General features: G+C 37.1%; 1 protein-coding gene across 2 annotated transcripts in view; it reads left to right on the top strand.

The window, feature by feature from the left end:
• The window catches only part of LOC109499722 (protein eyes shut homolog), an 866,761-nt gene that overhangs the window by 495,363 nt on the left and 352,593 nt on the right, over window positions 1–18,805 (top strand). The window lies entirely within an intron of this gene.

Genomic DNA, 18,805 nt, shown 5'->3' with positions numbered 1-18,805 from the left:
TATTAGAGAAGAGAGTGGTGGAATAAAGATGCAGAGGTTAATAAATGTCATAAAACAATAATCTTCATGAAAATGGTAAAGATACAGAAAGAGAAGTGCCAATTATTTAATATATATTTTTAATTTATAAATCCTCTACTTGTGTGCTGAGAAATCCAAATAATACAATAGTTGTAACGTTAAAACTGATAATTTCCCACTCCTTTCTAGAGCCACTTCCACATATCACCACTTGAGCAGTTTTGCTTTTGTATTTTCAAGTTAAATACATAAGAATGTACATAATTATATAAATATTTTAAAGTGATAATATACACATATATAAATATGTATATGTATATGTGTGTGTGTGTGTATATATATATATATATATATACATATATATATATATATCCTCTGTTAGTTATTTTTACTGACCATACATCATAGATATTTTTCACATAAATAATCTTTGTATAAACTATCTTATTCTATGAAAATGGAGCAGATTATTCTGATACATCATTGAACCATAGTACATTTATCCATTCCCCTACTGATAGACATTCGGATTCTCCCCACTTTTTTCTTTTTGCACAACATGAACTATATTCATTCATTCATTCATTCATTCATTCATTCATTCATATTTCTTAGTTATGATATATAATTATGTTAAGTGTATGTAGATTCTACCAAAGAAACTTTCAGATATATTGTACCAATTTCTATTTCTGCCAACAGGGTATAATAGTGACCAGTCCTTCATAAGATTCTCAAAATTTGAAGTAATTAAACCTTCCTAAGATTGAGCCAGTCTGATAGCTAAAAGACAGTTGAACCGTCCATTTACATTTTCTTGACATCTAATGAGGTTAAGAATTTTTGATATATTTAATGCTTATACATATACCTTTCTATATATTATACATAAATTTAATTTGTACATATATTAGGTTAACTATATATGGCCTTTATTTATGGTATATTTTTATCATAGACGTTTCCAGTGTTTATATAATCAATCATAGATGCAAATGGCTTTTGGCATTGTGTAAATTATTAGTAATAACTTCATCATAGACATCCCATTCTGTAAGATGTTTTCTTTAAAAAATATTCTGTAGAGTTATTTATTTTTTTCCTTAACACATTGTTTTGTTGTGGTTTGCTTACTTGCTGTGAGAAATGCAGCTAGGATGAATAATTTTAAACTTTTCCCCAAGTTAGTCTTTGCTTTCATACTCAGATAAGACAATTTTCAATGACTGTAAATCCTACCTGTTTACTTGAAGTGAATGTAATATGATAGTTTATGAAACTTTAAACCTTTTCCTTCATACTATTGTTTTAAAAATATCTTGGACTTCCTTAAAATCCTCTACCCATAAATGTGATTCCACTTCTATACAAATTGTGAAGCTTCCCAATCATGCCTGGCTGGTGTTTTCTCTGAATATTAACTCTGCAGTTTTGGAATTAACCTGCAGGCCTTTGCAGATCTGAGACCATCCTAGGGAAAAACACCTTAGGGACAACTTATTTTCTAATTAAGATAATAGTTTCTTCATTTTTTTTTCTATCTGACAATGTTTTCCTACTGCATAGATTTTACTATATTGTTGGAAAGAATACTTGAATGTGTTGAAAAAAAAAAAAAAGTTCTAGTCCAGTGAATTCTAAGTGATTCCAGTGATTTGATGAGATCCTTTAAGTACCCAAGACCTTGCCTCCTCTTAAATTCTTGTTATTACACATTTTAGAGAATTTTTGGTTTCATACCCTTTTTATCCTCCTCCTGAACAATCTGTTATCCTGGCAAGTACTATTTTGACAAGAATGACATTTGAGCTCATTTATTAGCTTCCAGTTTTATTGCATTCATATTTGTATTTTTTTGTTTAAAAATCTTGTCCTCTTCCTCAAATTTTCTTTAGGATTTTCCAGCTAGATTGTCAGGTAAAATTGTCTTAAGGAAATAATTTCAAAGATGAATTATTACTGCTACTTTCCCTAGGTCTTTTCCATAGTCAAACTTCACCAAGTCCATTGCTGAAATTGACTGTTTATGTTATTCTATGCATACTCCTCTAATTTAACTCTCTTTACTATTATATAGAGTTGTTACTCTATTTCTTTGTTAGAATTCTTAAAAACTTCCTGTGATGTTCCTTATATCTGTCCAAAGATGTCACATCAGTTGTCTTTTCTTTCTTAAGCCCCATTTAGATTTTGAAACTTAATGCATGTAACCCATATCAACTCCCAACATCTTCCAGGTCCCTCTGAAATATGCAGGATATCATTTATCTTCTAGTAAAAGAAAAAATTATATATCATAAACATAAGAAAATATACAAATTAGCAAGCAAGAATAATAAAAAAGAGGATTGTCATTGGGAAATCATGTCAATGAAGCAAGTCTGTCCCCACAGAGTAATAGATTGCCAAGGCTATAAACATGTTTCCGTAAGGGAGTTAATCAGGCAAGCCCATACTCACGACTCTTGGTACAATTTAGGCTACTAAGAAACTGCCTGGGACGGATGGGTATACTCAAGCCTTACATTCTGATCTATTCATGTGGCAATATTCCTAGTGATCTGAAGAGTCTTAAGGGAGGTTGATTCAACAGTTTTTTAGTCTTCTATTTTTCTATCTGTACCAAAACCTAAAATCTCTGAAACTTCTATACATAATGAGTACTCTAAATCTAGCTTTTATCTTCCGCGCTTCTCAAACTTAATGTGCCTAAGAATCTTCTGGGAATCTTGTAACAATACAGATTGTAATTTAGTAGGTGTAGAATATGCCTGTGATTCTGCATTTCTAAGAAAATTCCCAGGAGATGCTAAAACTGTGGCTCTGTGGACCACACTCTGAGTCCTAGACCTTAGATTCATTCTTTACCTGAGAAAAACTGCGGGATGGTTCCAATTATGAAAACAATTACTATGACCAATAATGGTGGCTATAAAAGAGTTCACATTTATATGGCATTTCAAATTGACAGAACACTTTGACATTTGTTAACTCCTTCTGATATTCACAATAACCCCCTGATGAAGGCAGGGCATTAATTATTCACGAGAGAAATTGAAGGAATGTTAACTCTCTTGCTCAATGTCACACAACTAATAAGTGGCAAGGTGATTTGTGAGGTTAACTCAGACGTAGAGACAATATAACACAATGGCTAAGAGCACAGCTTTGTCTTTGAATATTGCCTCTTTCACATCTTATGTGACAGTGTACAAGTTACTTAACCTGTCTTTTATTTTCCTCATTTATAATCTGGACATGCCTGTTTCATATGTTAGGCTTAACAACCTCAGAAGTTCCTCATGTGAATGGCTATCACCTAGTAATCACTAAACAAATGGTAACTGCTGCTGTTGTGTGTTGTCGCCTTTATTATCTCAGATCTCTGCTGAATTTCTGCAGATACCCCATGTACTAGCAAAACCTTAGTGCCCACCTGCAAGGAATATCTAACTTATCTGAAGCACTTGACCATGATGGGCTCTACATGGAAAATATGACAAGATTAGACCCTAGGAGGGAGCCTTTGAGTGTGTCTTTATTTAGCTGGATATGTGGGAGGACTTGCATGGAGCTGCCTATTGATGTGTTGTTATGTATATAAAGAATTTCTGCCTGCAGAGTTTCCACTATGGCGCCTTTCACAAACCTACAAATCCATGCACGTTTTCTTGAAGTGTAGAATAAAAGTCATTTTTTTGATGGTGGGATGCTGGCGAACCATTATATGTGGCTAGGCTTCAGATGATTTCACCACTTATGTTTTCTGCCAAAGTAACTGAGCAATGCCTTGTGAAAGAGCTGAAAAAATGACATCCATATCAGTGACAGATAAATGAGAAAGAGCAAAACAAAAGAAAGGACTGTACCATTATTGACAAGTTCATGGGGTATGACTTATGAAATTGTCTCAATAATCATTAAATGTGTTTTTTGCCTTTTATGAACACTGACATCTAGGCTGGGGTAGCAAGTCTTTTTAAATGTCTTAAATAAAAATACTCATTCTCTTTTGGGTCGGTTTTTTCATCAAATGGAATAAAGGTATAATCTTTTTCCTATTTAAAATTTATCATGACTTCTTTTCAGTAACATGTATCAGTTTTGTGGTTGGAAAGTTCATGGTTCCAGGTATTTTTTTTTTTTTTTGAGAGAGAGAGAGAGGGAGGGAGAGAGAGAGAGTGAGCATGTGCAGGTGCCAGCAGGGGAGGGGCAGGGGGAGAGGGAGAGAGAGAATCTTAAGCAGGCTCCACACCCAGTATGGAGTTTAATGGGGGCTCAGTCTCATACCATAATATCCTGACCTGAGCAGAAATCAGGAGTTGGACACTTAACTAACTTAGCCACCCAGGCGCCCTGGTGCTAGGTATTTTGACTTCTAATCATTTTTCATCTAACTTGATCATAATGTGAGTCTCACCACTATAATGCTTTTAAGAGATTTTAGGTATGCAAGCAAAGTAAAAGTATAGAACAAAGATAAATACTTAAGGTAAATTTTAGGATAAAAAACATAAGATTGTGTTTCATAGGACTATCAGTAGGGTGAACAATTGGTCAGCTCAGTCAACCAGCTCAGCTGTTATTTCACTGAATAGCTGATTGACTTTTGAGCAGCTGAACTATTGGTATAGAAGATGGGATTGAGAGACAAAATTTCCTTATTATATGGGACTTTTGGATGAGGAGAACAGATAAAATGTCTATGTAGTCTCTTTTTGCAATGAAATAATAAGGAATAAGGAATGTGCACTACATAGCAGGAAAAAGCTAGCAAGTAAGACAAAGTTAAGGAATTATTTGCACCCTTCCACAAGCCATATTGTATTAGAACATAAGTTTATAGACGTGCCTGGGTGACTCAGTGGTTAAGTGTCTGACTTTGGCTCAGGTCATGATCATGTGGTTCCTGAGTTTGAGCCCGCATCAGTCTCTGTGCCAATAGCTCAGAGCCTGGAGCCTGCTTTGCATTCTGTGTCTCCCTGTCTCTGCCCCTCCCTGGTCACACTCTGTCTCTCTCTGTCTCACTCAAAAATAAATAGACATTAAAAAAATGTTTTAAAAAGAACATAAGTTTACAAAGAATGTCTAATGACATTGGATAAAAGTTAGCAATGATATTTAATTTAAAAGCAATTATTTTATTGTAGTATGACTTTCAGCAACATAAAAATGATACGTACTCATATATAGAAAGTGATAGTAGAAGTAAATACACCAAAATTTTAATTACGTTGGGACTATGAGATAATTTTTATTTCTTTTTGAGTATATTCTATATATGTTTACAAAATGGCCATATGGTTTAGGAATTACTTTAATAACCAAACATGATAAACATTTTAAAAATAAAATAAAACCTAGAAACAGGAGACTATATTTTGCATTTAAAAGAGCAGATAGGATCTTTTGAAGTCACATTGGCTTTGGTTCAAATGTTAACCTGTCACTCAATTAGTAAGTTTAGGCTATGGTGTACCATAGTATCAGGCAGCCCCAATAGTCTCCTTGGCTTAACAAAATAAAGTTCATTTCTTGTTCATTCAAAGGCCACTGTTACTCCAAAGAAGCTGTACTCCATAGGGTGGCTCAGCATTCCAGGCTAATTTGCTCTATGACTCCTATGAATAATACACCCATGCTTTCACAGGCTGTGTGGCATTGGAAAAGAAGCTAGGGAGGTGAGCGTCAGCAATTAAGTGAATCACTTCCAAAGTGGCACCCAGCGTGTCAGCTCCCATTTCATTGCCAAGATCAGTAACAATAGTTGAAAGTGTAGGCTTCCTGGTACTGGAAGTGCAAGAGAGACAAAGTCCTGATAAACCTTAGTATCACCCACCATAGCCATTAGACTCCTACAAGCCATGGGACTTGGACTCCTCTCAGATTTATGTAATCATGTAAGAGCCTCATATGACTAAAGTATAAAACGTATGTAAAGTCACTCCAAGTCTGGAGTAAGTAGTTCGTAAATTTTGTATCCTCCTTTGGGTTATAGCTGAGTCAAATACATAAAAACTGTAATGCTAGTCATCTGTATTATAGTATTCCTATTCCTCCTGTCTTTATCTGACATGACATGGGTAACTACACCTTCTTTGGGTTCAACAACAGGATTTTTTATATTGTATTATCCTTCTAATCCAGGGTGCCTAGTGGGTCTATATGAATCAGTGATTTGTTCATAAAGCTCAATATGATTTTCTTTTTTTAATATGAAATTTATTATCAAATTGGTTTCTATACAACACCCAGTGCTCATCTGAACAGGTGCCCTCCTCAGTGCCCATCACCCACTTTCCCCTCCCTCCCATCCGCCATCAACCCTCAGTTTATTCTCAGTTTTTAAGAGTCTCTTATGGTTTGCCTCCTTCCCTCTCTGTAACTTTTTTCCCCCTTCCCCTCCTCCATGTACTTCTGTTAAGTTTCTCAGGATCCACATAAGAGTGAAAACATATGGTATCTGTCTTTCTCTGTATGACTTATTTCACTTAGCATAACACTCTCCAGTTCCATCCACATTGCAACAAAAGGCCATATTTCATTCTTTATCATTGCCAAGTAGTATTCCATTGTGTATATAAACCACAACTTCTTTATCCATTCATCAGTTTATGGACATATAGGCTCTTTCCATAATTTGGCTATTGTTGAAAGTGCTCCTTTAAACATGGGGGTACAAGTGCCCCTATGCATCAGCACTCCTGTATCCCTTGGGTAAATTCCTAGCAGTCCTATTGCTGGGTCATAGAGTAATCTATTTTTAATTTTTTGAGGAACCTCCACACTGTTTTCCAGAGTGGCTGCACCAGTTTGCATTCCCACCAACAGTGCAAGAGGGTTCCCGTTTCTCCACATCCTCTCCAGCATCTATAGTCTCCTGATTTGTTCATTTTAGCCACTCTGACCAGCATGAGGTGATAATCTCAGTGTGGTTTTGATTTGTATTTCCCTGATGAGGAGTGACATTGACAATCTTTTCATGTGCCTGTTGGCCATCTGGATGTCTTCTTTAGAGAAGTGTCTATTCATGTTTTCTGCCCATTTCTTCACTGGATTATTTGTTTTTTGGGTGTGGAGTTTGGTGAGTTCTTATAGATTTTGGATACTAGCCCTTTGTCTGATATGTCATTTGCAAATATCTTTTCCCGTTCTGTCGGTTGCCTTTTAGTTTTGTTGGTTGTTTCCTTTGCTGTGCAGAAGCTTTTTATCTTCATGAGGCCCCAATAGTTCATTTTTGCTTTTAATTCCCTTGCCTTTAGAGATGTGTCAAGTAAGAAATTGCTGCGGCTGAGGTCAGAGAGGTTTTTTTCCTGCTTTTTCCTCTAGGGTTTTGATGGTTTCCTGTCTCACATTCAGGTCCTTCATCCATTTTGAGTTTACTTTTGTGAATGGTGTAAGAACGTGGTCTAGTTTCATTCTTCAGCATGTTGCTGTCCAGTTCTCCCAGCACCATTTGTTAAAGAGACTGTCTTTTCATTCCTGGGCTGCAGGGCTAGTTCAATATTCGCTAATCAATCAATGTGATACATCTCATTAGTAAAAGAAAAGTTAAGAACCATATGATCCTGTCAGTCGATGCAGAAAAACATTTGACAAAATTCAACATCCTTTCTTAATAAAAACCCTCGAGAAAGTTGGGATAGGAGGAACATACTTAAACATCATAAAAGCCATTTATGAAAAGCCCACAGCTAATATCATCCTCAATGGAGAAAAACTGAGGTCTTTCCCGTGAAATCAGGAACACAACAGGGATGTCCACTCTCACCGCTGTTGTTTAACATAGTGTTGCAAGTTCTAGCATCAGCAGTCAGACAACAAAAGGAAATCAAAGGCATCAAAACTGGCAAAGATGAAGTTAAGCTTTCACTTTTTGCAGATGACATGATATTATACATGGAAAACCTGAGAGACTCCACCAAAAGTCTGCTAGAACTGATACATGAATTCAGAAAAGTCGCAGGATACAAAATTAATGTACAGAAATCAGTTGCATTCTTATACATTAATAATGAAGCAACAGAAAGACAAAGAAACTGATCCCATGGATAATTGCACCAAGAATCATAAAATACCTAGGAAAAAACTATAGAAAGCTTATGAAGGAAACTGAAGAAGATACAAAGAAATGGAAAAACATTCCGTGCTTATGGATTGGAAGAATCAATATTGTTAAAATGTCGATAATACCCAAGCAATCTACATATTCAATGCAATCTCAATCAAAATTGCACCAGCATTCTTCTCAAAGCTGGAACAAGCAATCCTAAAATTTGTATGGAACCACAAAAGACCCTGAATAGCCAAAGTAATATTGAAGAAGAAGACAAAAGCAGGAGGTGTCACAATCCTGGACTTCAAGCTGTACTACAAAGCTGTAATCATCAAGACAGCATGATATTGTCACAAAAACAGACACATAAACAAATGGAATAGAATAGAGACTCCAGAATTGGACCCACAAAAGTATGGCCAACTAATCTTTGACAAAACAAGAAAGAATATCCAATCAATATGCTTTTCTAAGGTAAGAGAGTGCCCACAGCAGGCACTACAAAAAGAATAGCGAGGAACTTTATCATATTAGCTTCCTCTGTTCTCATCTGCTGGCAGAAGCCAACAAAATCATTTTACTGAACCATGCCAAGTTTATATGATTCATTGACTTAGATGTCCTCTCTCCCCAAGGAGACATGCAATATATGTGGAAAATGAGTGATCTTTGGAATTAGATGTATGTATATTGAAATCTTACTTCTATCACCTATGTGCCATGCAATCTCAGGAAACTGATCTAGCCTCATAGAACTTCAATTTCTTCTTAAAAAAATAGAGATAAAAAATATTTACCTGTGGCAGATGCTTTTGATCCCCCACATCACCTCTCTTAGGCCAACCTCTGATTTCAGTCTCAGTTTTGGTAAGTGACTGGGTACAGCTGCTAGTGTTCACCTCCTAGGTTCATCTCTCTGCTTTTCTGCATGAGGGCCTTCCCTTCCAGTGCCTGCTCAACTCACAACAGCAACTCAGATGGAGTAGAGGAGACCTACTGCAGACAGAAATCCTCAATAAATGCCCCAGCCTCTCATGCTTCTAACAGATGATTCTGAGAGGCATTTCCTATACTTCCCAAAGTCCTAGTGAAATCTTGCCTGCATTCCCCACAGCAGAATCCACAATAACACATTTCAGGTGGGCTTTTCCTTCCTCCTTTCTTCCCCTACTGCCTCATTCTCTGTATGTGGATCACATCCCATATAAACTGTCCACACTCAAATGCTTACCTTGCATTCTGCTTTGAGACGACCCAAACTTTCACAATAACAAACTTCAGAAAATGCCTACAGTGTTTCTTTTATATTTTATAAATGTCAGGTCATTTTCTTTTGTGTAAATTAATCTTAAATAAATTCACACAGTTCTTCTGAAACATTCATATTCTATATGGCCATTGGACTTGTAACTTCTTATCATGATGTCAGGTGGGTTGGCACAGTGGAAGGTGGTATTTCTGAATACCATTCCTGTATGAGGACAGCTAGAAATAAGCTAATTATACTCACAAGTGACTGTGAAAACCCAAACTAAGTGTATTTCCAACTCAAGTACCCTTAAGTAGGTCCCAAAACGCCCCTGGCCACTCCAAAATTATGCAACCCAGGGAAAAGTGTGACAGAGAGGATTTCAGAATGGAAAAAGAGAATAGTCTAGCTTACCCTGGTGTTATACTATCTTACTGTAGAAGGTTTAATGAAAACATAAGGCTATGTGAACACTTGCTATAACTCTTCTCAGGACCTTGGAAGAGATCAGTGCAAGTGAGGGGCCTAAAGCTTAAGCTTCATTAGCTTCGTGATAAATCCACCTCAGGTCATGGCTATTAATAAATTACTGTTGGATGACAGAAGGACTAGGAGAGAAAGAGGAATAAGGAAGAGCATATCTTCTTATGATACCATTTTGTATTCCATGTGGAAAATATAGGGTAGAGTCATATGGTAAGCCTTTTATTTTTCCCTCAATTATTAAAATCTTTATTTAAAAATGCATGAATGACTTTCTTTTAAGGGTAACGAAAAAAAGGTAAGGTTTTAAATTTTAAGCATGTACTTATTCTGGGAATGAATTGAAAATGAACAAGAGGAAGAGTAAAACCATGTATTCATCTGGCACTTGGGATTTTTCATATATGGGTGTGAGACTAAAGAAAGAATTTGATAAGTAAAGGATTTCAAAAGAGAAATAAAATAACTTAAAATTCCAAAGTCTCTTCAAACATTTTACATATAATTGGCATGCTAATTACACTTTTATGTTTTATTTGTGTCATGCTAGATCCTTTCTAGCAATGCTGCTGTTGCCCTATTAAAGTATTGCTTGTAGTCAAATAAATAAAATGTTGTTTCCTTTAGTGCATTGTGTGTGTGTGTGTGTGTGTGACAGAGAGAGAGAGAGAGAGAGAGAGAGAGAGAGAGAGAGAGAGAGCGCGAGCATTTCAGATTGGTCTTTCCTCTAATTATCCTGAATTAGTGAGATTTTACTGAATGTTTGTCAGTTTGTGGTTAGATTATGTATATTTGAGACTGATGATTAGACAGCTGCTCAATGTATAATCCTAAACCTAAACCATAAGGAAACAACACAAAAAAAAAAATTAAAAGGAAAGGAATTATTATATTCCAGTCCAGAAGTAATAAAGAACATTATCTAAAATAATCACATTCTTTATTCAGTAGAAGCTGTCAAATTTTCATCCCTCAACTTTATCATTGTTTTGTGGTTACAGAATAATTTTTTCTTAAAAAAAGAAGTTTTTTCCAGATAAAATTATACAAAACCAATATATCCAGTTACTGGAAGAAAAAGTAAAGCAAACTTTATTTTTTAATTTATTTTAAACAGTTTTTTTTTAATTTTATTTATTATAGAGACAGAGAGAGACAGAGCATGAGCATGGGAGGGGCAGAGAGATAGAGGGAAACATAAATTCCGAAGCAAGTTCCAGGCTCTGAGCTGTCAGCACAGAGCCTGATGCAGGGCTCGAACTCACAAACTGTGAGATCATGACCTGAGCCAAAGTTGGACACTGAACCAACTGAGCCACCCAGGCGTCCCATAAAACAAACTTTTTAACACTGAGGTGTTTTTTCTAAACTGAAACAGTTAGCTAGCTAGCTAGTAATACACAAACATATCTGTACAAGAGGACCATTGAGAAACTGACTGGGAACTTGTTCCCAATATTGTAGAAAGTTTAGAAGACAGTGGTTTCTCTCCACCCTCCCCAGCAGGTAGCCAGTGCCTGTTGCTCTGGTTGTGGCCTGCTCACATCACAGGACCTTAGGGGCCACTGGTGTTTCACAGCCCCAAAGAGAAATGGATACACAATGGAAGGTTATCACTGCCTCTAAGACCCACTGAACTTTAGTTTGAGAATTCAGAATGTTAAGAAAGTAGAAGTTGGCAATTAGGGAGAAAGAGTGAGAAAGAGAAGGGGAGAGTGGTTTAGTAAGTGGCAGAAACAAGTGTTCATTCCCATGCTTCAGAGGTGACTGGAGCAGCCGTGGGTTAGGAGGACCTGAGAAACGTGCTGTGGCTTGAGGAGGTCCCACGGTCCTATTTTGGCATGGCAGGGATTTGGGCACCTGCATCCAAGAACCCTCTCGGCTTCAACCTGCTTCCTGGCAAATTGAAGTACAGTGCAGAAAGAATACAAGTGGTTATACGGAAAGATTACTGGTGCTGTTTTTCCTCTCAGAACAGTTTTCTCTTTATTCTCTAACCTGTTAATACTTGTTAACACATGTTAAATACTTGTTTGTGTTTATGATTTTGTGAAATGAAACTAGTTCTTGATCTCAAAGAGTAATGCAATATAGAACAAAATAATTATAGGAAATACTTTGTATTGGGGCACCTGGGTGGCTCAGTCGGTTGAGCATCCAACTTCAGCTCAGGTCATGATCTCACGGTCTGTCAGTTCGAGCCCCACCTCGGGCTCTGTGTTGACAGGTCAGAGCCTGGAGCCTGCTTCGGATTCTGTGTCTCCCTCTCTCTCTGCCCTTCCCTGGCTCGTGCTCTATCATTCTGTCTCTTAAAAATAAATAAACATAAAAAAAAGAAATAATTTGTATCATAATATCCACTTTTTGCCTTAATGTGATGTAATTCTGGTCCTGTGACACCTTTCAGTGTCAGGCTGACTGATTCAGTCAAAGCTGAGACCACAGCAAACCCCAACATTAGCAATCCATGTAGGCTAATCAGTTGTCACACATACCTATATATTTTATTTCCCAAGCTAAAGAGACCCCTGCAATTCTCAACTGAGTCTAACATACCACTGAAAACTTTTTTTCTTGCCTTGCGTGCCTGATTAGATAAAATGATCTTACACTATCATGAGCAAAATATATTTTAAGAAGTTAATCTGCTTCAAAATTATATACCCAGTGCCTTCTAAAGAAAGAGACCACATAGAAATAACCACTAGTTTGAATTTTCAGGTTTCCTATAGGATAACAGGTAATTAAGAATAATTGACTGATATATGCCAGAATCTCACTTTGGTTTAGCAAATTATTGACAGGGGTCAAAAACAGTTTGTGACATGGAACGACTGTGGTTTTTGACTTGTGTTCGTGTGTCTGTGATTGAAAGAGCACTAAAACGTCTCGCTGATGGACTGGGGTGGGATTGGGGAAAGAATTTGGGCAAAGGGAGGCTCGGTTCTTTGTCCTATGGTGTAGACACTAAGTCCCATTCCTTAGTGGATGTCTCCATCTGAATGTCTTAAAGATGTCTCACGTTTGAACTTAATGTCTTTCCCAGAATCTGTGCCATCTTTTTTTTATTATTACAGTGAATCCCAATCCTCCTCAGAAGCTGACTACCATTAGTCAGCCTAGATTTCTTCCCTCTCCTCTCCGTGGCCCTGCCTCCATATTCAATTTGACTGTCTCACAAATGTTTCTCAGATTTGCATCATCTGCTCCTCCTGGCCCTGCCACACCAACACTTCACTAATTTAGTCCCTCACCATTTCCTATTTGAAGTAAGGCCAAATAACAGTTGTGCTCCCTTCCTATACTCTCTACTTTTCTAACCAGTCACTTGTGTGCCTTACACTGCTGTGGGAATTATTCTAAATGATAAAGCTGATCGTGACTCCTTTGCTTAATCCACACTGGTTTTTCATAAACAGCAGGTTCAAGCTGTGTGCAGACCTGGTCCAACACACTTGGCCAGTGCCATCTGTCAGCAATCTTCCTTTTCCTTGACTGCATTTGCCTATCACACCTTATGCATCAGACATACTATATTGCTATGGTTCACTGAACTGACCATGTTTTTCTGTCATGTGTCTCTGTATGTGATGCTGTCATTTCCTGGACTATTCCTGTGGCACGTTGCTGCCTAAGTCAGACCCTTCCTTCAGAACTCACTCCTGCTGGGAAGGCCTTTCTGACACAACCTGCCCGTGTTAAGGACCGTCTGTCTGTTTGCATAGCATCCTAGACCACTTATCATAGAGCATTATAATAATCTTTTTATTTGTCTGAATTGGAGTTTTAGGTTTCCAGGACCATACATTTATAGAGTCTGTTCACGGGTAACAGTGCAGAATAGCTCCACTCTATTCAGCCTCCTTCTCGAAGGGGGTTCTTTCTTCTCCTCACTTTGAGGACTCCCAGCCCCTAGCCACTTATGGTCCAATTCACTTTGCTCTCTTTTCCCCTAAAACCAGTCTCAGCTGGCAGAAAACATTATGCTTTCAAGCTCAAACCTGAATATCTCAAACCTAGGTTGGTAGCATTAATGACATTGGATTTCTGCTTTTGGCAAAGGATCAAAAAGGGAAAAATTGCTTGGGAGATACCAATAACAGCATGGATGGGAGAGAGCGTGATGAACCATGTGTACACAAAAACATGCAAACTAGCTTCCAGACATGAAATACTGTCATATGTTCAGTACTGGTTTTACAGATCCAAATGTTTAACCTTATTCTCACATTGGAGAAAAAAATACCCATTAAAAAAAAATTAGGTTGTAGATCTCTCTAAGTGATTAAAATCAATTAGGAATGAACTAGAAGTACAGTTCTTATATGATTATAGCTTATGAATTTAAGTACAATAGGTTCTAAAGTTAATGGATTTCAACTTAGAATAGAGATGTTCCGTTAAAAGGTCTTGTTTTCATTGCTTTTTATGATCTTCCAAGCAGTCATTTAGGTGGTTGCCAAAAATAAGAAAAAGAGGTTATTTTAAGTATTAACACTTTTTTTCTGACACATGGTCATTTTTTCCAGTCAATCATCTGCAATATTAAAAGTGATCAGGCTGCTTTACATTTAATGAAGTGTTTCTGAGAAGCTATTTCTTTCCTTTATAATAACAACTATATCCCATATTCAAATATCACTTCATTCTTACCAGGACAAAAGCCTCTGGCTTTTTTAAGAAAATCAACATAATCATTCAAACCAACACATTGACTGAAATGTTTTTAAAGATGGGCACGTATTTCTATACCTAAAGAATCTCACTAGAGATCTATGTATGTCATAAACCGTAAAGAATGTATTGTGCTACCAAAAATCTTACTTAGTATAAACTAAGAAACATAGATACATTTACATTTGGAATTTTGCCTTCTACTGAATGAAATTAAAATGAGAATGGAAATTTTAAGGTAAAAATTGATAACATGCATCTTTAAAAATATAACAACACACGATAAAAGTAAAATATGAGAAAAGACTGGAGGTCATAAAGGTACATTTTTAAACGTGTTATTAGCAGTGTTGTTAACAATAGTATTTTTTTTATTCTATCTCAGTCAGGATCCCAGTAGGAAACAGATGGCACATTCAATTGGGGCAGTTTGAGGATAGTTTCATAAGGAATATTTAGGATTGTATGGTCAGGGTATAGAGAAGTCATATAGGACAGTGTGGTATTCTGACCTAGTACTTGAAGAGCTTTTAGAGCCCTTAGGGGAGGAGAGAGTTACTAGTTACCAGTTACCAAAATGTGGAAGGAGAGAGCTATGTAGAGAGGGCTTCTTTAGAAAACCTGTGACCTTCAGCATAGGACTCCATCCTGAGTAGAGGAACATACTGTGTGGAATGAAGCTGGTGAAATACACAACCCACATTCATTCTGCTCCTTTCCACTCCTCTTTTACTAGGGTTCCCGTTGGCTGAACCCAGCAAGGCACCACAAGCCATAGTAGTCCGTCAGTGAAGTCCATACAGGTCAGCCTTTCTGGGCCGAGAGTACAGTGAAAATGGGTGGAGAGTACATCTGGAGAGATGAATAGGAAATATCCAGCAGAGTTGCTAATATTAAACATTATATTCTCTGTAAATAAACCATACATAGAGAATTTGTAACTTAATCTGTGAAGCAGGAAATTAAGTCAATATCATCTAAAGCCTCAAAGTTAAAAAAAAATCATACAAAATGCCTTCTTATTTGACATTTGCAGATATTAGCAAAATAGAATTTTGTGATTCAAGTTGATTAGCCAGTATAAACATCCAGACCAAATAGACTGGGGCTCTGACAAAATAGACTGAGGGTCACCCTAGGAATGGACTATACATTGGTTCAGATATTCTGTTCATATAAACTACATCTACTTTGATTTATCCATTCATGTGTTTATCCGTATGTCCATTTACTTGTTTATTCATTTATCAAATACTTAATGAGTCTGATTTTGTGCCATCTCTGCCTAAACTCTTCAGTGCCCATATTGATGGCCCTTCTAACATATTAGATTTTAATAACCAAATGTTAGCACTTTTTAAAGGTTTGAAACCTTTCAAAAGTCAAATCTCAAAATCTGAAATCATTCTTTGTGACCACAACTTATTACTGATTAGTCCTTCATATTTTCCTCTTTAAAAAAAATATTTTTTAAAGTTTATTTAGTTTTTTGAGAGACAGAGAATCCCGCTACTCTGGTAGTGCAGAGCCCAAAGTGGGGCTCAGACCCAAGAACTGTGAGATCATGACCTGAGCTGAAATCAAGAGTCAGACGCTTAATCGACTGAGCCACCCAGGTGCCCCTTAAAAACTTACTTTTAATTCTCATTGTAATTGTTTAGGCACCTACCTCCACCTACTGAACATGGGGGTCTGCCATCTCAAGAAAGCCCTTCCTGCCATTAGAATATATTTTCACTTGCCTACCTTAAACCTCCCTTTAAAGTTCTCAACTCAGGGTCTACTCTCTGTGACCACTTTCCAGTTGCAAATTTTCATTGGAAAAGTCACATGAAAATGCACATTTTGGGTGAACATGAATTCAGGATTTCAATTAGATTTTTGTGTTCTGACGTCTTTATTCATCTCTTCTTGATTTTCCATAAACTTGCCTATAATATTATGCCCAAATTATCAGTCTTCTCAAGTCTAGTCTTACCTACAATTCTTTCCCTCTCAGAGTTGGTATTTACAACTTACCTATGCTGCAACTGTCTTATTTTCTGGAACTCCCATTCTCTGGCCCAACCTTTCTGTCTGTCAACTCTGTCTGTCAGCTCTCCTCTGATTCCAATTCCTCACCTGCCAACTTAAACTACATAATATATAACCAAAATACTTTCTTTATATTTTAGTCAAATCCCTCACTTGATGCCACTCGTGTGCTTATTTGATTTCTGCACTTGTACAAGCAGGCTGCTGAGTGCTGCCGCTGGGGAAAGGTGAACATGATGAGGACGTCACTTGTTTTCTCTAGTCCACTGTTGTTGTTGTTGCTGCTGCTGTTGTTGTTTTTCCTTTTTCTGAGAACAGCTGCTTTAAGTCAGCAGCACTCTCTTAAAGTGCTATGTTTCACATCCATCTCCTCACTCCCAGAAGATCACCTTGTCTCTAAATTCATGATTAAAATAGAAACCGTAAGGAGTAAACTCTCTTGACACCACACCCCACCTACATCTTTATTTATATCTATTCTCTTACTCATCCACTTCTCTTATGCCTTGAAAAGGAAATGTTCTGACTCACTCAAATGGATCCCTACCTTCTGCCTGGGTTCTATATCTGATCCCTTTCTTCTCTGTTCCTACAAAACTTTGCTACCGCCTGTCTCCCATATCTTCCTTCTTTCTCTCATAAATTCCCATGATTTTTCCAACTTTATCAAATAGCTACCCCAGAGACAACTTCTTTAGGTCTGTATCATCTTCTAGCCATTTCTCTCTTTCTTTATAACCACCTTTCTTTCAAGAGTTGCCCAAACTAAATAAATGTCTGTTCTTGCTCCCCTAGTTATAGTTCATCTACTATTTATATCTAGAGTTCTGACCCAGCAGCACATAAATTCTGCTTGAGTTTAGGAATTTTCAAGCCCAATGAGCGGTCTTCAACCTTTTCTTGCTTCCTTTCTCTGTGCCATTTCGCACTAATTATATTCCCTCTTCTGAATGTTCTTTCAAGGCTTCTTTGACACCACTACAGTTTCTTTATTTCTTCTCACCCTCCGACCATTTCCTCAGTCTTTTCCATTGCTCCTCAATGCTGCTCTCCCTAGGTCTTTTTTCTTCCTTCTAAATGCTTTCCCCTGACTCCACATGGCCTCCTACATTCCCATGCCATCAAATAATGACTGTAGATCACTTCTTGGCCTCTTGGCTAAGATCAAGTGCAAATAATGACTGTATACCAGCATTCCCCTAAATTTTATACAACAAATGGGAGCATGATACTAATGAATTACACATGTAATTGAATGCTGGTTCTGGTACTTAATAGCCAGGGTTAAGTTTGCCAAAACTTCTCTGAGCTTTGGACTCCACAAGTGTAGAAGTGAGAAGTAATGCCAGCCACAGAGGTCATGTGTGATGAACAAGGGCATCCAAAAGTACTAGGGCAGCTCCTAGTATATAGTAGGTATTTAAGAAAGGTACCTCATTTTCTCTCATTTTTTCTAATTATTCCTCACCTTTCCCTTAAACAAATACTTCTCCTAAATCCCAGTTCCATCATTTGTCTAGACAGGCACACTTGTTTTTTTTTTTTTTCTTTTATATCCCCAGTCTAGCTTAATGGAGCTACTATTCTCTCAATTACTTATACAAGAAATCTTGGAGTTTTCATCCTGTACACCCTCTTTAGGTCAGCTCCACCCATACTCAGTATCCCAAATCCTATTAACATTTGTGTAAATATTACAGAAACGCTTTCTTTCCCTTCCCACTACTCTTGCTTAATTATTCTATTTTGAAATGTCCTTGTAATGTTATAGTGTTTCTTTGCCTCCAAACTCAGTCCCTTCCCACTCAGCCCTGGAAATTATCATTCTACTTTAATCACAGGAATATTTCTAAATCAAAAAGTTTATCATGTTATTCAAGATTGTCTATGATAACACCCACCTATCATAACATACTAATGATGGTAGTTCAGGATCTAGTCTTCACTTTCTTACTCTCACCATCCAAAGGCCCTTTGAGGGACTTCCATACTAAGCAATTTGCACTTTCTAAAGTCTAGTGTTGTTTTATTTCTGTCAGAAAGTGTTACTTCTGTCAGGAGTTCCCTCCTCTGCCCCTCTCTGTGTCTGCTGTCGAGTACATACTCATTCTACGGGAAGTCAACTAATCACCACAGTCTATGAAACCCTCCCTTAGCTTTCCACCTTAATCTGAAAAGTTACTATACCCTTAGGTACCCATGTTGTCTTGTAGATGCTTCCATGACACTGAACATTTATTTAATTTTCCATCTTTTTTGGTAATTGTGAATGTTCTGACAACAGAGAA

Source organism: Felis catus, chromosome B2 (assembly GCF_018350175.1).
Source record: "Felis catus isolate Fca126 chromosome B2, F.catus_Fca126_mat1.0, whole genome shotgun sequence".
In the NCBI taxonomy this organism is placed as follows: Eukaryota; Metazoa; Chordata; class Mammalia; order Carnivora; family Felidae; genus Felis; species Felis catus.
The sequence above is the reverse complement of the archived record's forward strand: the minus strand, read 5'-3'. Positions and strand labels throughout refer to the sequence as shown.